Source organism: Neolamprologus brichardi, chromosome 10, assembly GCF_056152115.1.
Source record: "Neolamprologus brichardi isolate AB-2024 chromosome 10, ASM5615211v1, whole genome shotgun sequence".
NCBI classification, from domain to species: domain Eukaryota; kingdom Metazoa; phylum Chordata; class Actinopteri; order Cichliformes; family Cichlidae; genus Neolamprologus; species Neolamprologus brichardi.
The window spans coordinates 23432599-23444872 of NC_142113.1; positions in this window are offsets into that span (position 1 = coordinate 23432599).

Consider the following 12274-nt stretch of genomic DNA (forward strand, 5'->3'; position numbering starts at 1 on the left):
AGGTTCTGTATTGCACTTGGAGCCAATGAAGTGCCTTCAATGCTTGGTTTGTGCTCAAATTTGCACATATATATAATGATTTTGGCTGCTGCATTTTGAATCAGCTAAAGTCATCCTGTTGATGGTTTGGATAATTTTGCCTTAAAATAATCTAACCTTCTTGATGTGAATGCATGGACCAGTTTCTCAGAGTCAGTTTGAGATAGAAATTTTCTAACCATGGATATGTCTTCTTAAGTGAGTGAAAGCAATTCTCGTAATTCTCGTATTGATGTAATTATCAAAAATGATCAAAACTGTGATCACTGTGCAGAATGATACTGAGTAATATGACATCCAGTAGTTAATGTCATCAATGCAAATCATTAGTTTGTGAACAGAGGATAGATCATCAGAGGAAAAAAATAAGTACAACTGTGTGTCATCTGCATAACATTGGTAGGACATATTGTTATTCTTTATGACAGTACTAAATAGGAGCATGTAAAGGTTAAACAGCAATGGAACAAGGACAGACCCTTGAGCCCCTAGTTAAATTTTGAGTTGTTCAAGTTGTAAATTTCCATTTGAAACATAAAAATGTCCACCCTTTAGATAAAATGAAAGCCAATCAAGAACCTGTTCTATTAAACCAACTGTGCCATGCAGCCTTTGAATTAAAATCAACAAGTTTCTGGCATAATTCCGGCTGGATATTTGACCGCTCTCCTTAGCAGAATTGCTAGAGTTCATCTGAATTTGTTTCCAGGCACTGATCCAGCTTTTTAGTATGGTCCATATGTTTTCAATAGGGTTGAGATCAAGACATTGGGAAGGCTATTCTGGAAGCTTAATGTTTGCCTGCTCTATCCATTCAAAAACTACCTTTGATGTGTGTTTTGGATCATTATCTAGTTGGAGCATCCAACTTTGCTCAATCTTTATCTCATCTTATAATAAAACTTTATTTGGCTTGTCCACCTGGGTAGATACAAACGTCAGTCGAGCTTGGAACAGGTGCTTCTTTCTTGGTTGATGTAAAGGTTCCTTCACTGGTGTTCCAGCAACAGAACTGAGAAATCATTAAAAGCCCCAAATTGCCATGACATTCATGCCCATACTGTGGAAGTGCACAGTATGTGAACTTTTGACTAGCTGTAAATACAAAGGTCACCTCATCCAAAGTAACAGGGTAATGTTACACTAAAGAACTAAACACACATACTGAACATACTAAATAGTTGTGTTATACAACAGTCTCAAAATAAGAGCACCAAGATACGTCATCGACAACTGCACTTCAGTTCAAAGGAGAGCAACAGTAACACCTGCATTCACAATTCACTGGAAGCTCCCCATGAAGGAAACATGAAGAAAAAAGGAAACGATGACATTTTTTTCCCCAAGGAATCCAATTACAATCAACTCTTTTAGAATATTTACGGTAATGTGATCCCTGCAATTCAGCACGTTTACAGTTGGGTCTGGGTTTCCACAGCTTGTTCGCTGGGTGGACTAAAAACCATCTGGAGTATTTTAGCACATTGCTTTTCAATTACCTGCTATTCTTGAAGTCTTTGCCTGTATTTTTCATTTTTCCTCGAACATTATGTTTGTGTATTATGTGCACTTTCTCTTCCAATGGAAGAGAAATTGTCCTCAATAACATTTAATAGGCCTACCTTGTAATAAAAACTTGTATAATTACAAGGCAAGAAATGGGATTTCAAAGGAATATACTGTAACACGTGGAAGACCTATGTAATGAAAGACTTGCTGAAATTGCAGCAGGCACTAGCACTAGTGTTGTTTCTGCAGTGAATAAGATGCTTTAATGTGCTTTGGCTGCTTGTATGAGAAAAATATAGCTTAGCTCAACTGAATCAGTGTAATGTTTTTTTATACAATATACTACACTACAATGTGTAGATAGAAATCAAAGCTGCCTCTTTCTGCTATGTGACCTATTTTCTCCAGGTCTTCAACAAATCTTGTTTCTACAAATCATGACTCATCATGACTCATCATTACTCATACGAATAGGGTCTTTTAACCGAAGGAGTACAAAACTAACGTGTTCCACATCCATCTCTTTGTACTTTATGTAAAAAAAAACCCCAAACAAACAGAGATTCTTTTTAATTTCTACACAATTTCCACAGTAAAAACTGCAAAGAAGTGAAAAAAAATCCAAACTGTTAACAGTTAACTTTTTAAAGTTGTGTTTTTTAACATTTAAATGTGAAGAAAGAATTACAGAGATGTGGTCTTAAATTAATGATTTTACAGCTTACATGTTTAATGACTTTAAGAAGCAACAATTGGATACACATGTTTGAACTCGCCAAAATCTTTAAATAATGATGCTGAAGACTCTATGGTGTCTTTTAGCTTCACAAGGCCCAAACCAATTAACTACTCATTAGTTGATTAGTTGATCATGATTGCATACATCTGTTTATTTTTTATTGGCTGCATAAAAAGGATTTGCTTGACAGCACTCATTGGATTGACCAATACTCAGAACAATGGGAAAGTCCAGTTGATTGAGACTGAAGACTCAAGATCTAAGAAGGAGAATTATAGCTCTACACAAGTTGGAAAGCCTTCTTGGAGGTATTTTAAACAGCAAATACTAAGATCATCAGCTCAATCAGTTGTATGTAAGTACAAATTATTGTGTCAACATTTTGCCAAGGTCTGGAAGGAGACCCAAACTGCCACCCTCATATGAGAGGAAATTGGTTAAGATGTTCAGGAACAACTACCAAGCCTCAAGCCTAGTATGAAGTGGAAACTGCTCAAACATCAGTATAACCTTTCACAGCAAGGTGAGTTTTACATCACCAAAGTCAAAGTCAGCTTTATTGTCAAAGACCACATGTACAGTCATACACAGGAATTTGAAATTGCCATGCTCCCATGGCTCTCAGTGTACACTAAAACAATATAAAGACTTAAAAAAGAAAAATAAATAAATAATACAAAATAAAAGTCTTATGTACAGCACAATACAATACTATAAAATGATTAAAACAGCAGTGCCCAACACTATCATAATGATTGTGGGCAAGTTCGTGTGCAAGTGGGAGTTGGGCAGTCAGTGCAAGTGCAATGGTGGTGGGTCAGAATTTGTACTTTTGGGGGGGTCGAGGGTTCAGAGGGAAGAGGTGAATGCAGGTCTGAAATTCGTGTGTGTGAGAGCATGGAGTGAATTCAGCATCCTGACAGCCTGATGGACGAAGCTGTCTCTCGGTCTGCTAGGTGGTTCTAGCCTGGAGGCTCTTCAGTCTTCTTCCTGATGGCAGCAAACTGAAGAAGCTGTTGGACGGATGAGTGGAGTCACCTGTAATGCAGAGGCGGGTGCAGTAGATGTCCTGGAGGGAGGGAGGAGAAGTACCCAAGATCCTCTCTGTTGCTCTCACTACTGTTGTAACTTTTTTCGGCAGGACCCAGTGCAGGAGTCATACCACACAGTGATGCAGCTGGTGAGGATACTTTCAATGGTGCCTCTGTAGAAGGTGCTCATAATGGGGGTTGAGGCTCTTGCTCTCCTCAGTTTGCAGGGGAAGTAGAGTCGCTGTTGGGCTTTGCTGACCACACACCCAGGTGCACACCCAGGAACTTGGTGCTGCTTACCCTCTCCACAGCAGCAACATTGATGGTTAGTGGGGTGTGCAGGGTGTGAGTTCTCCTAAAGTCTATGATGATCTTCTTAGTCTTCTCCACATTCAGGTACAAGGTGTTGTTGCTGCACCACTCGGCCATATGTTTAACTTCACTCCTGTAGTAGGCCTCATCGTTGTTGCTGATGTGACCTCCCACAGCTGTCTGCAAACTTTATGAAAAGGCTGAAGCTGTGTGATGGTGTGCAGTCGTGCATCAGCAGAGTGAAGAGAAGGGGGCTCAACACACATCCTTGGGGAGCCGCTGTATTCAGTGTTCTTGTGCTGGAGGTGTTGCTGCCAACCCGTGCTGTCTGCTTTCTTCCTGTCAGGAAATCCAGCAGCCAGTTACACAGTGAGGTGCTGATCCCCATCAGATCCAGTTTGTGAATGAGTTGCTGGGGAATCACCACAAACTGAAATGGGATGACCAATAAAGCCTCTGCTTCAAAATCAGCACATTCAAGCATGACTGAAATTTGCAGCTGCCCTCATGGCTGAGCAGACCACCTTTTGGACAAAAGTTTTAGAGTCAAATGAGACAAAGATTAAACTATCGGGCCACAGTGACAAGAGTTTGGAGGCATAAAGGTGAGGCTTTTAAATCTAAGAATACTTTAGCAGCTTTTAAGGATGGTGATAGTAGCTTCATGATCTTGGGCTGCCAGTGGTCCTGGTATATTTCAAAAATGAGAAGAAGTAGAACTACATCCAAATTGAAGAGCTAGATCATAGGTGTCAAACTCTGGCCCGCGGGCCAAATTTGGCCCGCAGCCAAATGTAATTTGGCCCGCGAAGACATACCAAATTACTATTAGAGCTGGCCTACTGGTATTATACAGCTAATATATATATTGTTTAGTATTAAGCTTTGCTTGTTCCATATTCAGTTTTCCAGCAGAACTTATTTGAGTCCATAAGAAAAGATTCATTCTTATATCTGGAGGAAGATTTTTTTTTTTTTTCCAATAAATATTAATGTTAGCCCGCGACTTTGTTCCAGTTTTGAATTTTGGCCCACTGTGTATTTGAGTTTGACACCCCTGAGCTAGATGGTTGAAACTTGGACACAGTTCAAACAGGACCATGATCCCCAGCACCAGCCTCAACCCAGGTCTGACACCATCTGGCCAATTCTGCCAAAAAAATTAGTCAAATACCCAATCCTGGCTTCTTAATAGCTACCAAAATCATCTGGGTGAGGTACCACTTGCTTGACAAGTTGGATTTTTTTTAAGTCATTAAAGGTGTGTACTGTAAATCATTCCCTGGGAAGGAAAAATGAGTGTGTGTAAACTTTTAACCTCAGCTTTTTAACAACATTGATGCACTGTTCACTAAGGTCCACTTGGTGTCAGCAGTGTTCAGTGGATGAATAAACAAACCTGCTTTCACAGCCTCAGGCCCCTTCACAAAGTAATTTTCTTCCTGCATAGCAGGAATTAGTGCAGACTGTCTCCCGGAAACCCTTTATGCAATATTCAAGAGTCAAAACTTTAATTGTTATTTTGTTTTCTTGTGCAAGCATAATAATATTGCAGTCATGCCAGCCTCACATGCTGTGCTAACAATGAAAAACAAACAGTGGCACATTTTGGAAAAAAAAAGTTAGTATTAAAAAAAAGTAAAAAGTAATGAATAAGAAATAAAATATATTAGACTATCATTGTCATTAAATGACACATGAGTTTGACTGTTTATGTTTTCATGCTAATATACAGCCTTATCCGTTGCAACATATTTTGAATTCTTTGAAGGAGTAATGGTTAATTAGTTGAGCCAGTCACAGCTAGTAGAAATATCTAACCTGTGTCCTGGGCACATTTTAAACAAGATTTGTGCAACCAATAAAACTGTTTTCTTGTTGTTTGGTCAACAGGTGTTGGTCTTCACCTGCTTCACATTGTGCTGGTTTTAGCACACAGAAAACGCTCTCTATTACATTTCCAATTAAAATACACATGAAACGGCTTATCTGACTGTTTACAGGATAATAATACAGATTGAAACTTGCCGATGACATAACAGGACTCTTTTATTGCAAGGAAATAATGACAGCAATTTCCCCATGCTGTCATCCTTCAGCAATGACAAACAAACCAGTCATTTTCACACCTCAACATACAGTTTGTTCCTGAAAAAAACAGACTGTGAAACTGATTCAGCAATTACATGAGAGGAAGTGAATGCTTGGCATGTCATACTGTCCAACAGAAACCCATCTGAGAGTATGAAGATGATGTCATTCCTTTTTGATTTACGTTCTTGAAGACACTATGTGGAAACATTTCCTCAAAATATGTTTTCTAGATCGATGCCAATGCCAATATGTCACCTGGTGACAAAATAACCACAACAAGCCAATCATCTACTCTGATCTATTCATTTATTTGAGATCAAGGTTTTCCACATGTTTCTTAACATCAAAGTTCATCCTCTACTAGGCTCAAGCTGGTAAGTTGTGCATCAGAAAGGCCACAAGAAGCTCCCTTATTGTGTATGGATGATTTAGAAAGGAAACACATTGAGAGAAAGCATAGCACTTGAGTGTGTGAGTTTTTTGTATGTGCTGTATGCCTTATCTCTGGTACGTACGTGTGTGGCAGAGTGATTGAAAGTGAACACACAGAGCAAGTTTTGGGTTTCAGCAGCTGCAATCACTCATCATCAGCAGAGTTCAAGAGCTCAACAGTGAACAATCCTGTAAGAAACAGAAAAAAAGTGTCTTCCTTGTATTTTTTTCTCTATCTGGTAATGAGATTTTTTTTTTTTTTTTTTTTTTTTTTTTACAACCAATGATGTCTGGCAAATCACTACCAATTTACATTAAAAAGCAGCATTGTGTGTACTTCAGCACAAAGTAATGACTCTGGACAGGTTGCAGTACCTGAGGATTGGATTACACAAGCTGTCTATCAACACAAACTAAATGAGCCCCCTCAGGACATGAGGGGTAATGCGTAGATGTCAAATAGTATTTGGAAGTAATCCCTAACATTTGTTTTTAGGAGCTAGGATTCCCAAATGGGTGGCGTTTGACACCAGATACCCTTAAAAAAATCACAGGAATGCGTTGCAAAGTTGGCTTGACTGGTGTGTTATTGACAGCTTCTCTGACACAATGTGGACCTCTTTCTCTTTGATACCCACTTATCTTGTCCAGGTCAGCAAAGGTCGCATGAGAGTTACACCCTGTACAGGCCTGGCTATCTGGCAGACAAACATAATTTTTACAACTATGGGTCATTTAAGGTCAAAAACAAGTCAGACCCATTAAGGGTGGGTGTCTTTCAACTGTCCAGACCATTCTGTCCAAGTCTGCAAATAATACCAATCAAAACAAAACGTGGCCTCAAGGTGCTTTACTGAAAAGAACAGCAATAAATCAATAAAGGTTAAAGGGAGTGCCAGACTAAATACTGTTCAGCACGAGAATCAGTGATTGGTCAATAAAATACATCAGAAGAAGCAGTTAGAAGAACTCATATTAATTCAGACAACCCTAAATTAACCAATACACTTGAGGATAACAGGAAAAACTGGAAATAACCCTAGAAATTTGGGAATGGGCAGCATTAAAGCTGCAAATAAATTAATAACTCTGGTAAATCATACAAATAAAACGAAATAAAGGAACACTTTTTATTCATTGTATAGCATGAAATCAGTTAAACTTCTGGGGTTTTTATAAGGTCAGTTAAGTAGCAGAGGAGGTTGTTAATCAGTTGTCAGTTAGCTGCTTTTGTGTTAATGAAATCAACCCCAGAAAGTTTGGTGTGTCTTCCAGCACAGTCTCAAGAGTGTGGAGGAGATTACAGGAGACAGGCAGTTACTCTAGGAGAGCTGGACGGGGCTGTAGAAGGTCCTTAACACATCAGCAGGACGGATATCTGCTCCATGCATGGAGGCGATCGTGGCTGAAGAGTTGGGAGTTCGCCTTGTAATCAGAAGGTTGCCAGTTCGAGCCCCGGCTTGGACAGTCTCGGTCGTTGTGTCCTTGGGCAAGACACTTCACCCGTTGCCTACTGGTGGTGGCCAGAGGGCCCGGTGGCGCCAGTGTCCGGCAGCCTCGCCTCTGTCAGTGCGCCCCAGGGCGGCTGTGGCTACAATGTAGCTTGCCATCACCAGTGTGTGAATGTGTGTGTGAATGGGTGGATGACTGGATATGTAAAGCGCTTTGGGGTCCTTAGGGACTAGTAAGGCGCTATATAAATGCAGGCCATTTAAACACACATAGTGTTTCGTTCCTGTATAACTTTCTGTACATTTGTGTTTCTGTCTTTCTCTGTTCTTCCCCCTCCTTTATTGTGGGTACTGTACAAGCACATAAGTGAGTTTGCGAGTGATTGCACTGAAGCATATGCGTTAGCACACACCTCATTTGACTCCTCAAATCCTCCTGTCATGGAAGCATTATCTAACCATTCAGCATAACAGTGAATTACAACTTCACTAATATTGACACAGCTCTTTCTAATGAAAGAACAGGCAGCTTAGGCAGATGCACCAACAGGTCGTAACTTATTGTGAAATACAAGAGGAAGGGCACGTGGGTGAGGCCTTCCTTGACCTACCAGGCTCTAGTGGATAATTTATTTTAAAGAGACTTCCTTCAAGATGCATGTTATATGACTCGATATATATTGCACTGACATTAATGGGAAATTTGACTCAAACTTATATTTTGTTGGGAAAAATAAAAGACCTTTTTTAATAGCATGGATGTGCAATAAAACACATTAGCTCATATTTTAATTGATCTTTTTATGGCTTTAAAAACCATAGAGAAAATATGGTTATACTTTTAATATTTAAAAAAACTAAACAATTTCAAATTTTAGCAATTGGCCAAATGAAGAGCAAACTTTTCCAAAGGCCAGAGGATATTTGCAGAGCAAGGCAACTACTTTTTAGAAGTATTTTAGGCTATTTAGCTAATCATTTATACTGAAAAGTAAGAAGAACGATCAACATTAAAATAACAAAAAAAGTCTTTAACGCTCGGCTGCATCTATTTTTAGTATAAATCTTTCATGTAAACTGTATTTTTTGTGTGCCTAGGATCATGATCTGGGCCCACACTGTGAAGAAAACATGAAAAAAAAGAGAAATAAGCAAGAAAAAAGTAAATAGTAAATAATCTGCAACCTTTTTTTCATTAAAATAAAGTTTCTGTTAATGAAAAAAAAATGATAAAAGGGAATTTGTGGTAAAAAAAAAAAAAAAAGCTTATGCGAAAATATCCACAAAAATTATATGGTAAATTCTTCCATTTTAAAATGATGCACTGTTCTGTTATTTTATTTTTAATATTTAAATTCTTTTTACTGTGTAAGTTACTTTATTACATAAACAAAGCAGTTATCGTCTGGGGGAAGACCAAGTAAACCTTTACAAACATGACCCAAGAGGTTGTTTCTCTAGAGAGAACAACTCTTAGTCCACAGAGGGCCGTTGGTTGCACACTTAATACCGCACAAGGACTGGAAACCTCCCTTCTGTCTGCTGTTTCATAAGTTCCCACAGCAATAAAAGACACAAATGAGAAAGGCAGATTAACAGACGCTGGCTGGCTCTTTTTTTTTTTTTTTTTTTAAACTTTCCTTCTTGTACTGGTGTTCCATGACCCAGTTGGCTGTGTTGCCTCTCCTGTGTTTGAGTATTTGTTTCATTCGTTATTAACATGTTTATTGTCTTTATCTCATTTTTCAAGTTCCATTAATTTAAAAAAGGGATACATTACACTCAGAACGTGAGTAATATACAGTCTTACGAGATCATCTTTGTGGCTCAAGACTACACAATTAAACTTGACTCACAGCTTGGCATTTAAAATGTTCCGAGTGAGCAAGGTGGTCAGATCATCTCCAATGTGTAAATTATGAGCCCACTAAATCCACAAAAGCATAGTTTTGTATGACCCTGGATTTGTAGCACTGCTGCTGGCTGTCAGGTTATACTGACATCCAGAGCACTTTGTTCTCATTTAGAAAAGGGTGCTTGACTGGTAACAGCACAGAGAATCATAGAAAAATACACTCCCTCAAACATGTGCTCAAGCAATCAAGGAGCAGAGGGAGGATGGCAACCTTTCAAAGAGTAGCTTGTGCAGAGAGTAAGACAGCAGGCCCCTAGGTGTTCTTCAGATTTCATGCAAAACCAAACTGCTCACTTGAGTCCAAAAAACTGCATGTGCCTTAAAACTACAGCCAGTTGAAGAAAGTACGGCAGATTTCTGGGAGAATGACAGCGATAGAGTTAGGCAGAAGTGAAAGAGAAAGAAAAATGTTTGAATTGTCCCAATCAGATATCTCATTCAGCCAGTTATATTTAGGTACTTTCTAGTGTTTCTCTATGAATAAACCCTTAGAAGCAGAACTGAAATAATTATGTCTGTCTGCAGTCCTGATTTTTTTTTTCAGAGTTTTAAACCAGGGCAGACATGATGTCACCAAAATCAGCAGAACCATCTGAAAGAGCTAACCAAAACAACCCAGAGGGCAAACTTTAGCGCACCTGTAAATGAGTTAGCTTTTCAACGTAGAGAGAGTGGAGATTCAGTTATATCATTACATCTCACTAGAAGCCTGCAGTGGACCTAAAGTGGCCCGAGTGTTGGGATCTAGCTACTGAGTGATTTCCAAAAATTTTCAGTCAGTGTGAGCATTTTCCATTTTTGCATTTATGTATGAAGCCCTTTTTTTTGGCGGGGGGGGGGGGGGGGGGGGGGGGGGGGGGCATTTGGGGAAATATATTTGACTTTACTGGAACTTACTTAAATTTGAAAAGAATGGGCTGTTACTCTTGGCAGGGGCTGATCCGCCACAGTACCCAAAACTCAGCTGGCCCTTTTTACTCTTAAGTGCTGACTTTGACTGACAAAATGCTGACCTACTCATCAGAAAGGAAGCAGGTTCTGTACACTCTGCATGTAAGCCGGAGAAACATCATTATAATCAGATTATAGGAAAAAAAACGAATATGTATTTGGAAAATGTGAGCACTGGAGAGTGTTTTACTCTACACAATAAGTTTTTTGAACTACGGGAGGAAGATGGGGTAATGTTCACAAAATAACAATTTTTGTAATAGCACAACCTCATCTTATCTCATTTATCTATCCATTTCCTTGAGGTTTTATCTGATTCAGCGTTGCAGGCTGGCTGGAGCCTATCCCAGCTGCCATAGGGCAAAAAGCGTGGTTTGTTCCCATCTGCTGGAAAAATAAAGTTAGCTGTGTATGATCACCATGAAAAGCTTTAACAACAAATTTTTCTGAATGTATCTGATGTATCAGTACGGTCTTGCTCTTTCTTTTCTAGTAAGCCAAGCAGTTTTGTCTGAGACATAAATCAGTCAAACCCCAAATCTGTGCCATAAAACGTTTGTCTCACAGAGGGATAAACTCGTTGATGGACCCTGACAGGGGTATGCAGCATAAAAGAGAAGCAACACGCGATAGTCTGGAAGTCATTATGCAAAGGAGTTTAACTCTCCCTCTTTCAGTCTTCCTAAAGCCACCAAAGTCCCTGAAGCCCCCAGAAGGCTATAAACAGGTTTTAAGAGCATTCTTCAGGGATGTCTGTTCAGCTCCCCCCTCATCTAAACAATTCACACATCCCGCAAACATGTGCGGAAGCTTTAAACATACACTTTTACCTGCATAGTGAATGAAACGTTTGCTATGGTACCTTGTAAATATATTGGAAGAGCTCCCTTTCCATTCTGCAGCCTGGTTCAGCACAGGTAATGGATTAAGTGCAAAGAGATGAATGCAGATAAACAAGCTTTTAGGACATAAACTGAAACAAAAGCAAGACTGGTTAATTTCCTGAGAGTTTGTGGGTATATGGCTTTAGATGTCTGTGCACTGTTTGGTCATCTCTTTCATGTTTCTTTCTCACTACTGCTATTTGGCATTCCTGCAAAGAGTTAGGCTAAAGTAGTCCAAAAAAAGGGAAAAACACATATAGTAGGAAGGCTAGGAGGCACATTGTTTATGCAGTCACATTTATATCAACAATTTAGTTTCCAGGTTTTTTTTATCATAGACCACACAGATCCTTTCTTTTTGTTTTAGCGTGTTTTTGCCTGGATGTTTTTGGGAAGCCAGGCGGCTCATCTAAACAAGAACTCCCTCAGTGTACCACTATGGTCTGCTTGTTAGTGGGTCTTGTTATTGTGTGTAGTGTGTGGGTGATGAAGGTGGGTTTTAAAAAGCAGCTGCTGACCAGTAGCTGTAATTCATCCCACAGACAAGCATTCCTCATAAACTACAGCACTGACTGGGCTGTTCCCCTCACTTACATGTTGAATGTATACATTTGTTAAAATATGAGTCATTAAACAGTCTTTTAGGGCATGCTCATTTTCCACAACATGACCAGAAAAGGTTTAGCTAGAGTTCAGTCACAAAAGTGCAAAAAAGGAACAGTTTTATTCTGCACAACAAATTAAATACATTATATCATGTATGTTTTATTCAAATATATATGTATGGTCAGTTGTTTAAATCAAAACAGATTTTTTTTCTCTCTTTTTTGCCTTTGTAACAATTTAATTTTTACTCATTACACACTTTCTGTAGATTGTTAAGAGTCTGTGGAGGATTCTGTTTGAATTTACACTAC